The sequence below is a fragment of the Schistocerca nitens genome, chromosome 7 (assembly GCF_023898315.1).
Source record: "Schistocerca nitens isolate TAMUIC-IGC-003100 chromosome 7, iqSchNite1.1, whole genome shotgun sequence".
NCBI classification, from domain to species: domain Eukaryota; kingdom Metazoa; phylum Arthropoda; class Insecta; order Orthoptera; family Acrididae; genus Schistocerca; species Schistocerca nitens.
In genome coordinates this window covers 569,888,800-569,901,149 of record NC_064620.1, presented here as the reverse complement: position 1 = coordinate 569,901,149, position 12,350 = coordinate 569,888,800, and the positions used below count along the sequence as shown (strand labels likewise).

Sequence of the window (12,350 nt, the reverse complement as noted above, 5' to 3'; positions counted from 1 at the left end):
CCGGCGGTCATGTTCTCTATATTCAACATTTATAACGTACTATTACTGCGTTACAACAACGCAAGCAACAAATCCTTTTACATGATAATATATTCTAACTGCAGTATTAATAATTAATAAATGTATTTAAATTAGATTCTTAAGCTGAATAGCGCTCAGCGCTAATTCTCACTGCAGCACTATTTTTCTTTCACTTACAAAATTAAAACTATGAAAATAAATAATGTAACCATTTTCAATATAAAATACTGAAATCAGTTGCCACCTTTGCATTCAGGAGAAGTCTTTAGCGTAATTCTTGCGGGACCTGTACAGTCCGAAATCACTTCTTTGAGGATTCCAGTAACTATCAAAGCGCAAATGTGTCTCATCACTCATCATCAAGGAAGTGTTGGACTGTTAACTGGTAGTGTAGGATTTCAAATCGAGACAATGATGGAATATAGCCCACTGTGTGAGGTGTAATATCAGGAAAAAAATGCAACATTAGCTCACATTGTGGAACACTCGTCCATCAAGGAAACCCTGGAATATCAGCTCCTGGTATAGACGGCACCAGTAACAAAGCATTGGAACGTAATCCCACAGTTTGGGATGCAGTATCAAGAAAACGGAGAAATACTGCTCATGGTGTGAGATGCTGCCGCAGTTCACGGCGTAGCGCGCCCCATAAAAAAAAAAAAAAAAGTCCACCAGGTCTCGGGTGCTCCATCAAGAAGATGTTGGAACATCAGCATAGCTGTATAGGATGATCCATCTAGAAAACGATGAAAGATCAGCTCATGGTGTAAGATGTCCCATCAAGAAAACGATGGAACTTCATCTCAGGATATGGGATGCCCCATCATTGAAAACGATGGAACACCATACGACAGTGTAAGATGCTCCCCACCACGAAAATTATGAAACACCAGCATGCAGTATCATTAAATGATGGAACGTCACTTCACGGTGTAGAGTGCCTCATCTAGACATTAATGGGTCATCTTCTCACGGTGTAGGATGGCCCATCAAGTAAACAATGGAACATGGGGGCACAATGTAAGATGCCCCATCAAGTAAATGGAACGTCAGCTCACAGTGTAGGATGGCCCCGTCAAGGAAACGGAATATTAGCCCAAGGTGTAAGAAACCACAACTGGAGCGCGACGTATAGCAGAGTTTGAGAATATCTGTAAACTGTCCTTCCATCCCACTACCTTCCCAATTGCACAACAACGACCAATTGGTTTGCGTTTCATAACAGACATATTGGCGCTAAACGATCCTATCCAGTGGACTGTAGTTTTAAGATTATGAATCAACGCATGTCGCTCTACGTTAAACTGTCGGCGAAAAGACTTTGGAAGGTAACAATGTCAGCTCATTTTTGTAAAAGTCGTGTTGTAAAACAAACAAACGAGTACTAATCGAAACTTTGTATTGTGATACGACTCAGCGCCTTAATAAAATGCCAGAAATTGCAGCATAGGGAGACGTATATGTCACCTGTGTCGTTCTTTGGAATGTGTAATGCTCAAACGAGTGCTACAGTGTTGTTCAAACAAATTTAGGGCTTGCAGCCGGTCGTCGTTCAATACTCCGCACGATATTTCAACTGGGCACCTGCCAGTCATCTTCAGGTGAGCCGTCGCAGACTGGCGAAAACGTCCTCCGTTCCGCAATATATAGCGTACTGTAAGTATTCTGCGCATGCGTCGAAAACTTGATACTTGAACCACACTGCCCGCCGGCAGCGCCCTCGCTGGTGGAATAGCGGAACTCAGTCGGCCTCTGCGTTGCTGTTTGCCACGGCCGTCGACGCACTCTCTCGTCTTCGATTTGAGCAAATCGTGGAGATGATGGGATTCCATGCACTGTCCAGCTGGTAGCCGCTGTCACGGTTTAACAGATTTTCCGCCAGTCGTATTTCTACGGATTCTTTAATAATGGAGTCCCAGAAAGACGTTGCTGTGGTCAAAATCATTGTTTTCTCATACTCCATTGAATGTCCAATAGAAACACAATGTTCAGCAATAGCCGACTTGCTTGGCTGCAGAAGGCGGGTGTAACGTTGATGTTCAGTGCAGCGTTCTTTCACGGTGCGTGTGTTTTGACCTATGTAAGCCATACCACATTGGTACGGTATCTTGTAAATTCCGGCCTTTCGTAGTAACAGATTGTCCTTAACTGATCCCACAAGGTCCACAATCTTCGATGGTGGCGGAAAACCTCTTTTACCCGAAATTTTCGAAGGATTCTTGCTACTTTAAATGAAGTGTTGCCAACGAAAGGAAGAAAAGCTAAAGATTGTTCCGACATGTTCTCCTCTTTATTCACTTCCTGCTTCTTAGTTTTAACTGTTAGTGCCCAGTTAATCTGCCGGATGGAATACCCATTTTCGCTGAATATTGTCTTTAGATAGGCGAGTTCTTAAGGTAAGCTATCTAGATCTGAAACAGTATGAGCTCTATGAACAAGTGTTTTAAGCAAACTCATGGTTTGCGATGGATGATGGCAACTCGATGCTTGCAGGTACAAATCAGTATGAGTGGGTTTCCGGTAAACTGAATGCCATAGAGAACCATCATTCTTCCTTCGAACCACGACATCCCAGAAAGGCAAGCAACCATCTTTCTCTATTTCCATGGTGAACAGGATGTTGCTATGAATGGAGCTGAGGTGATGTAGAAACTCCATTAATTTATCTTCTCCATGAGGCCACACTATGAAAGTGTCATCCACATACCGCCAAAAAACTGTTGGCTTCAGGACAGCTGATTCAAGCGCTCTCTCTTCAAAATCCTCCATAAAAAGGTTGGCGACCAAAGGAGAGAGGGGACTACCCATGGCGACACCGTCAGTCTGTTCAAAATATTCTTGATTAAACATAAAATAAGTTGAGGAAAGAGCGTGCCTGAACAAAGCAGTGATATCAACAGGAAATGTGGTGTGACCGCCAGACACCACACTTGCTAGGTGGTAGCTTAAATCGGCCGCGGTCCATTAGTACATGTCGGACCCGCGTGTCGCCACTGTCAGGATCGCAGACCGAGCGCCACCACAAGGCAGGTCTCGAGAGACGTACTAGCACTCGCCCCAGTTGTACGACGACGTTGCTAGCGACTACACTGACGAAGCCTTTCTCTCATTTGCCGAGAGACAGTTAGAATAGCCTTCAGCTAAGTCCATGGCTACGACCTAGCAAGGCGCCATTTGTACCATTGCATGTATCTCAAGATAGTCTCACTTGTATCATCCAGAATGCTGTATACCAAAGGACGATATAAAAGTTAAGTGTTCTAGTAGCTACGTTCTTTTCTTTATCACATTCATTACGAATCCTGTTCCAGACTTCGCGCCAGTCGGCGTGTGTGTACGTGTGCCCTTTCGGCTACCCGTCTCTGTGGACTGGCTGCCTTGTCAGTCCACTACAGGAAACATGTTACCAATCAGTGTCAAAGAATCTGCAAGAGGAACTTTTGTAAAGACCAAAACTTACTAGAAGGTCTACACTTCTAAGACGAAGAGCCGCCAGTCTGTTGATAAAATCAGCTGAGTTTCGTATGTGATGTGAGCACTTGCCTACGAAAGGTCTCAGTAAGGAAGCGAGATGTTTAGCTAAATCATGTGTAGGAGCTCCAATGTTGTTCACTATTGGACGCAGAGGAAGACCCTCTTTATGAATCTTTGGAAGGCCACAGTGTTGCTACAGTGTTGTCTACTACATAATCTCTTTCTGCTATTTAACGTGAACAGAGAATTGTAAGAGATGACGTTCGCTTTCAAAATTAAGCTCTTTAGTGATATCCGTCTCCTACGTTTAATCTGTGGTTCTGTTTGTGATTTTCAGAGATAGAATCAGATATGGAATTACATATTTTAAACCTGTGACACAACCATGATGAATTATACATATGTATGCAGATGCTGTATCTTGTAGATCTAAAGTAGTACGGCGAGACAGATATTCAACAAGACTTTCATAAAATACATCATAGCTGCGGAACATAGTATACAGAAAACATTTCGATGGAGTAATTGTTTGTGAAATACACTCCTGGAAATGGAAAAAAGAACACATTGACACCGGTGTGTCAGACCCACCATACTTGCTCCGGACACTGCGAAAGGGCTATACAAACAATGATCACACGCACGGCACAGCGGACACACCAGGAACTGCGGTGTTGGCCGTCGAATGGCGCTAGCTGCGCAGCATTTGTGCACCGCCGCCGTCAGTGTCAGCCAGTTTGCCGTGGCATACGGAGCTCCATCGCAGTCTTTAACACTGGTAGCATGCCGCGACAGCGTGGACGTGAACCGTATGTGCAGTTGACGGACTTTGAGCGAGGGCGTATAGTGGGCATGCGGGAGGCCGGGTGGACGTACCGCCGAATTGCTCAACACGTGGGGCGTGAGGTCTCCACAGTACATCGATGTTGTCGCCAGTGGTTGGCGGAAGGTGCACGTGCCCGTCGACCTGGGACCGGACCGCAGCGGCGCACGGATGCACGCCAAGACCGTAGGATCCTACGAAGTGCCGTAGGAGACCGCACCGCCACTTCCCAGCAAATTAGGGACACTGTTGCTCCTGGGGTATCGGCGAGGACCATTCGCAACCGTCTCCATGAAGCTGGGCTACGGTCCCGCACACAGTTAGGCCGTCTTCCGCTCACGCCCCAACATCGTGCAGCCCGCCTCCAGTGGTGTCGCGACAGGCGTGAATGGAGGGACGAATGGAGACGTGTCGTCTTCAGCGATGAGAGTCGCTTCTGCCTTGGTGCCAATGATGGTCGTATGCGTGTTTGGCGCCGTGCAGGTGAGCACCACAATCAGGACTGCATACGACCGAGGCACACAGGGCCAACACCCGGCATCATGGTGTGGGGAGCGATCTCCTACACTGGCCGTACACCACTGGTGATCGTCGAGGGGACACTGAATAGTGCACGGTACATCCAAACCGTCATCGAACCCATCGTTCTACCATTCCTAGACCGGCAAGGGAACTTGCTGTTCCAACAGGACAATGCACGTCCGCATGTATCCCGTGCCACCCAACGTGCTCTAGAAGGTGTAAGTCAACTACCCTGGCCAGCAAGATCTCCGGATCTGTCCCCCATTGAGCATGTTTGGGACTGGATGAAGCGTCGTCTCACGCGGTCTGCACGTCCAGCACGAACGCTGGTCCAACTGAGGCGCCAGGTGGAAATGGCATGGCAAGCCGTTCCACAGGACTACATCCAGCATCTCTACGATCGTCTCCATGGGAGAATAGCAGCCTGCATTGCTGCGAAAGGTGGATATACACTGTACTAGTGCCGACATTGTGCATGCTCTGTTGCCTGTGTCTATGTGCCTGTGGTTCTGTCAGTGTGATCATGTGATGTATCTGACCCCAGGAATGTGTCAATAAAGTTTCCCCTTCCTTTTGCAGAACACCCTACCACCATTAATTAATTTTGAAGAAGGAAAATTTGTGTTACAATATAAATTAAAGAAGCTTTCAAGGCCACGTACATTCACCTGTAATGAAGCCGGTTCCCGAAATACCATTTCTGAAAATAAGCTGCTCTCACTGTGCTATTGGGGTATTTCCAACATGCCTCATTATCTAAACATTCATTATTTTCCTAATTGTTTATTTAAATTGCGTTTCTTTTATGTTTGAAATTGTTACTTTATGTTTTTGTTTGTTCTTTGATTTACCGTTTCACGTAGGTGTATTTTGCTAGCTAAAAATTGTAAGTAAATTATTATTGAGACACAAAATCATTACAATAACGATAATACGTAAAAGAAATGCTTAAGCATAAAGCTTTTTTACACCGTGCTCATAAAATGAACGCAATTTCTTCAAATAAAATTCGATGGAGAAACACGATATAAAACAAAATTCACAGGATTTCAAAATGTCGTCGGTGATCCTCTAAACATCCTGATTTCTATATCAGGTATATTGCAGAACATCGGTAAGTCCTTCAGACTGCACTCTGATTATATTATTTCTAAAGTGGAGATCCCTTTGGGATCACCAGATAAACAAGTTCCTTGATCTCAAGTACAATGTTCTAAAAGATACTTACACAGTGACTTGCCCAAGAATCTAACGATAACCCAAATAAGAAAGAAAAAACAACATGAATGTAAAACGACAAATAACAGTTTAAAACAAAAAAAAAAGGTAGCAAAGTAAGCAATTATAATGATAATGTATCTTTAGATTTTTAATTAGGTATGTTGAAAATATCCCAGCAACACACTGTGAACAGCTTATTTATTAGAGGTGATGGTATTTGGCTTGAAAGGTTCTTTATACTGTAACAAAAATTTCCATTTTTCAAAATTAATTAATGGTGGTGGGGTATTTTGCAAAATGTAAAATTATTATAAAAGTTAATTACACAGTTTTCAACAACGTTAATTACACGTCAAGTTTTATGCGAAAAGCACTTCTTTTATTTCATGGTTTCGAAAATATTTCAACTAAAACTAATACGCCAAATTACCTTCAGGGGTGTGTTTTGCTCCTTAAAAGTGAAATCGAGCAAAAAGAAAAAAAAAGTACTGCATTATTTTGTCCCGCCTACACACACTCCAAATTTCATCAAGATAGTTTATTTATTTACATTCCGACATAACTGTCATAAGGAGTGTTACCATAATATAACATAAACATATAACATATAACAATAAAAAGCCACAGGCACAGTACATAAAATTTTTTCTTTAAAAAAATATGTGGTTACGTTACCGATTTCAACGAACTACGTAGTCATTTTCAACTAATGTTTTACATTTGAAAATGACGACGTAGTTCGTTGAAACAAATAATGTAACCCCTTTTTCTTTTAAGAAAAATTATTTTGTACTATGACTATGGCTTTACTGTTGTAGTGCGAAGTAAACATTTATGGTTTATTTACACTTGGAAATGCTTCGTTGTGAAAGGTGCAATCTTTAGACTATCCGCAGAGTCTCAAGTACGGCCTTCGCCAACAACAGACGTTCTTCATACCCCGTTCCGTAAAGCGACGACGGCTATTTCGTTACCGTTCGGAAGTACTTGAAAACATATAATACTGAATACGAAGGGTGTGGGGGATATGTGCGCCACTGCCAGCCCTGCAGAGTTGTGGACGGCCGGTTGTTATTAGACTGGCGACGAGAGAAACGTAAGCGAGATTACTACGCCGGCAGGTAGGCGACCCACACTGCGAGTCGAGGCGTGGCGCCCTTATTAGAAAACTTTCCCGGCGTCTGGAGGCACACCGAGAGACACGTCCTGCACAAAGGACCGAGTATCTTCATGCTGACGTCCACCGGAGCCATCTGCACTTTCACGCGACGGTTTCAGGCAGACATTAGTTGTCGTAAACGTCATTACTATTCTCTGATGTCGTGAAGAAGACTGGTGTAGCGCAGGCTATTGATGGAGTGGGGTTTTCTGTCTTGGGGTACGAAGAAAACCTTATAATGTTCAAAGCTTTAAAGACAATGTAATTGAGTTTGACTCAGTTGTTAAGAAGTGTTATGCGCATAGCTACATAAGTTTTCATGCTTATTGATGTCTTACGGCACTCTCGTTACAATATATACTTTATAAAACGAAGTAACAGCTTTGAAGTGCTGGGTGAATCCTGTGTTATTACAAGACCGATTTAAATTTGGTGTCTTCAGTACGCCATATGAAAACTTACAGGAGGCGACACAAAGAAAGTTAATTTTTTTTCTGGATGTCAAAAACAATAATTGACACAATACTGTCAGTTTTATGAACTAATTTGCAACAGAAAGATGCCAACATGCGAAACTGCATTTCTCCTCATGAAACGCTTGCAGTGCCACTAAATGAAAATAAATAAATGTCGTATGACTAGGGCCTCCCGTCGGGTAGACCGTTCGCCAAGAGCAAGTCTTTCGATTTGACGCCACTTTGGCGACTTGCGCGTCGATGGGGATGAAATGACGATGGTTAAGACAACGCAATACCCAGTCCCTGAGTGAAGAAAATCTCTCACCCAGCCGGGAATCGAACCCGGGCCCTTAGGACTGACATTCTGTCGCGCTGACCACTCAGCTACCGGGGGCTGACGCAGTGACACTGAGACGAGGACACAATAATTTGAAAGTTACTTATTACGAAATATTTCTTTCCCACGCAACAATGAACGCCACAACTTAAAAAAAAAAACAGTTTTTTGACCAACATGGAAGTCAGTGAAAAAAGTAATATCACTGTTCGTTTTTTCTTTCTCTAAACTCAAGTCTGTCAAACATTAGACAGTGTAGAAGCAGGATTCGTATACAATTTCAAATCCATTGGATGTAGCTGAGACTTGAGAGTGATCGGCAGGTGTGTGTACTGAATAGTTATACTGATTACGCCTTTATGATTGGTACGATGATGTACCGCCGAAAGACTGGTGTTCATGTGACGCATGATTCCGGGAAAGTTTGGAAGATTACTGATGCATGCTTCTGTCTAGTTGTTTTAACATAAATCTTTCGTTAAGTTTCATGACTTTGTATTGGAAATCTACGGTATGTTCATCATTAAATTAGTCCACATTTGGTGCAATCCCTTTAAAGAAAAGCATGTCTCTGCTTTGACCCTGCTCAATAGATTCATCAATTCACCTTTTTCCTGTCCAAATCATTTGTACCTCTCCTGTTTTTCTGCGGGTTGTCTTTACGTTGGTGAGAATGTTTTTCTGTCAGCATGTCAACATTGTTTACGTTGTCACTACTATCAGGCATATTTGAATAATTTCTCATCCATCTGCTATTTTAATAGAGTTTGTAGTTGGCCATTAAACATTTATTGCCGCTTCTTGTTTGCTTCAGAATGGCTCCTATTATGTTCGTTAAATTACTGTGACATTTCATCGAATTGTCCCGTTTTTTTTTTTTTTTGTTACCATCTTTCCTGAAAAGAAAACAAAACTTGAATAGAATCAAAATAATATTAGTTTTCTTATTTGAGATAACTTGCAACGAGAAACACATTCACCGATATCCAGTGCGGTTACAGAGTGGTAATAAAACAATTGTAGAACTTTACGTGAGGTTTGCCGGCCGCGGTGGTCTCGCGGTTCTAGGCGCGAGTTCCGGAACCGTGCGACTGCTACGGTCGCGGGTTCGAATCCTGCCTCGGGCATGGATGTTTGTGATGTCCTTAGGTTAGTTAGGTTTGAGTAGTTCTAAGTTCTAGGGGACTTATGACCACAGCAGTTGAGTCCCATAGTGCTCAGAGCCATTTTTACGTGAGGTTTGCAGGAAAATGTGGTTGTTATCGTTTAGCACAAACATACATACATACATACATACATAGGTTCCGGAGGAGCGTGACTGCATCAGAAAAACCTGTCAGTTTGAAATTGCTGCAAATTTTCCAAACTGCATGGGGGCGATTGATGGTAAACACATCAGGATTATCGAGCCAGAGGAAAGTGGTTCAATTTTCTTCAGTTTCAAAAGTCTCTATTCGTTAGTCCTGATGGCAGTAGTGGATGCAAATTACAATTTTAATTTTTGTGGATGTTGGGGCTTATGGTAAAGATTGTGGCTCAAGTGTATTGAAAGGTTGCAGACACATTGAACACACCTCCTCCTTGGCCATTCCCGACTCCTCCAGAGGAATTGCCTTATGTATTCGTAGGAGAAGAAGGGTTTGAATTAAACAACACTTTACTTCGTCTCTATGGTGGCCAAGAAATTTACGTCAATAAGCGTATTTTTAATTATAGCTGAAGTAAAGCAAGACGTTTTGTGGACTGTGCATTCAGCTTGTTGTTGTTGTTGTCTTCAGTCCTGAGACTGGTTTGATGCAGCTCTCCATGCTACTCTATCCTGTGCAAGCTTCGTCATCTCCCTGTACTTACTGAACATACATCCTTCTGAATCTGCTTAGTGTATTCATCTCTTTGTCTCCCTCTACGATTTTTACCCTACACGCTGCCCCCCAATGCTAAATTTGTGATCCCTTGATGCCTCAGAACATGTCCTACCAACCGGTCCCTTCTTCTAGTCAAGTTGTGCCACAAACTCCTCTTCTCCCCAATTCTATTCAATACCTCCTCATTAGTTATGTGATTTACCCATCTAATCTTTAGCATTCTTCTGCAGCACCACATTTCGTAAGCCTCTATTCTCTTCTTGTCCAAACTATTTATCGTCCATGTTTCACTTCCATACATGGCTACACTCCATACAAATACTTTCAGAAACGACTACCTGACACTTAAATCTATACCCGATGTTAACAAATTTCTCTTCTTCAGAAATGCTTTTCTTGCCATCGCCAGTCTACATTTTATATCCTCTCTACTTCCACCATCATCAGTTATTTTGCTCCCCAAATAGCAAAACTTCTTTACTACTTTAAGTATCTCATTTCCTAATCTAATTTCCTCAGCATCACCCAAATTAATTCAACTGGATTCCATTATCATCGTTTTGCTTTTGTTGATGTTCATCTTATATCCTCCTTTCAAGACACTATCCATTCCGTTCAACTTCTCTTCCAAGTCCTTTGCTGTCTCTGACAGAATTACAATGTCATCGGTGAACCTCAAAGTTTTTATTTCTTCTCCAAGGATTTCAATGCCTACTCCGAATTTTTCTTTTGTCTCCTTTACTGCTTGCTCAATATACAGATGCTCTGTCAAACTCTTGACGCAGTATCGTATCTCCCATTTCATCTTCATCTACATCCTCTTCCATTTCCATAATATTGTCCTCAAGTACATCGCCCTTGTATAGACCCTCTATATACTCCTTCCATCTTTCTGCTTTCCCTTCTTTGCTTAGAACTGGGTTTCCATCTGAGCTCTTGATATTCACACAAGTGGCTCTCTTTTCCCCAAAGGTCTCTTTAATTTTCCTGTAGGCAGTATCTATCTTACCACTAGTGAGAGAAGCCTCTACATCCTTACATTTGTCCTCTAGCCATCCCTGCTTAGCCATTTTGCACTTCCTGTCGATCTCATTTTTGAGACACGTGTATTCCCTTTTTGCCTGCTTCATTTACTGCGTTTTTATACCTTTTCCTATCATCAATTAAATTCAATATTTCTTCTGTTACCCAAGGATTTCTACTAGCCCTTGTCTTTTTACCTACTTGATCCTCTGAGCTATCCATTCTTCTTCTACTGTATTTCTTTCCCCCATTCCTGTCAATTGTTTCCTTATGCTCTCCCTGAAACTCTGTACAACCTCTGGTTTAGTCAGTTTATCCAGGTCCCATCTCCTTAAATTCCCACCTTTTTGTAGTTTCTTCAGTTTTAATCTACAGTTCATAACCAATAGATTGTAGTCAGAGTCCACATCTGCCTCTGGAAATGTCTTACAATTTAAAACCTGGTTCCTAAATCTCTGTCTTACCATTATATAATCTATCTGATACCTTCTAGTATCTCCAGGATTCTTCCATGTATACAACCTTCTTTTATGATTCTTGAACCAAGTGTTCGCTATGATTTAGTTATGATCTGTGCAAAATTCTAGCAGACGGCTACCTCTTTCGTTTCTCTCCCCCAATCCATATTCACCCACTATGTATCCTTCTCTCCCTTTTCCTACTCTCGAATTCCAGTCACCCATGACTATTAAATTTTCGTCTCCCTTCACTACCTGAATAATTTCATTTATCTCATCATAAATTTCATCAATTTCTTCATCATCTGCAGAGCTAGTTAGCATATAAACGTTTACAACTGTAGTAAGCATAAGCTTCGTGTCTATCTTGGCCACAATAATGCGTTCACTATGCTGTTGGTAGTAGCTTACCCGCACTCCTATTTTTTTATTCATTATTAGACCTACTCCTGCATTACCCCTATTTGATTTTGTATTTATAAGCCTGTATTTACCTGACCAAAAGTCTTGTTCCTCCTGCCACCGAACTTCACTAATTCCCACTATATCTAACTTCAACCTATCCATTTGGCTTTTTAAATTTTCTAACCTACCTGCCCGATTAAGGGATCTGACATTTCACCTTCCGATCCGTAGAATGCCAGTTTTCTTTCTCCTGATAACGACATCCTCCTGAGTAGTCCCCGCCCGGAGATCCGAATGGGGGACTATTTTACCTCCGGAATATTTTACCCAAGAAGACGCCATCATCATTTAACCATACAGTAAAGCTGCATGCCCTCGGGAAAAATTACGGCTGTAGTTTCCCCTTGCTTTCAGCATTCAGGTTAATCGCCAATAAACGGAGAATTTTTCACCGACCTTTAAATGCCTGTACGGATTTTGTGACTGACATAATGAAGGCGCGTACTGTTTTGCACAATTTAATCCATAAACAAGAAGGACTTAATACCATATGTACCGATGCGACTCTGAACTGCGAGAACTAC

General features: G+C 42.3%; 1 protein-coding gene across 1 annotated transcript in view; it reads right to left on the bottom strand.

Annotated features, from left to right (window-relative positions):
- LOC126195752 (neuropilin and tolloid-like protein 2) overlaps positions 1-12,350 on the bottom strand; it is a gene marked incomplete at its 3' end in the record, with an annotated part of 1,334,530 nt that overhangs the window by 185,479 nt on the left and 1,136,701 nt on the right. The gene's annotated exons all lie outside the window — the stretch shown is intronic.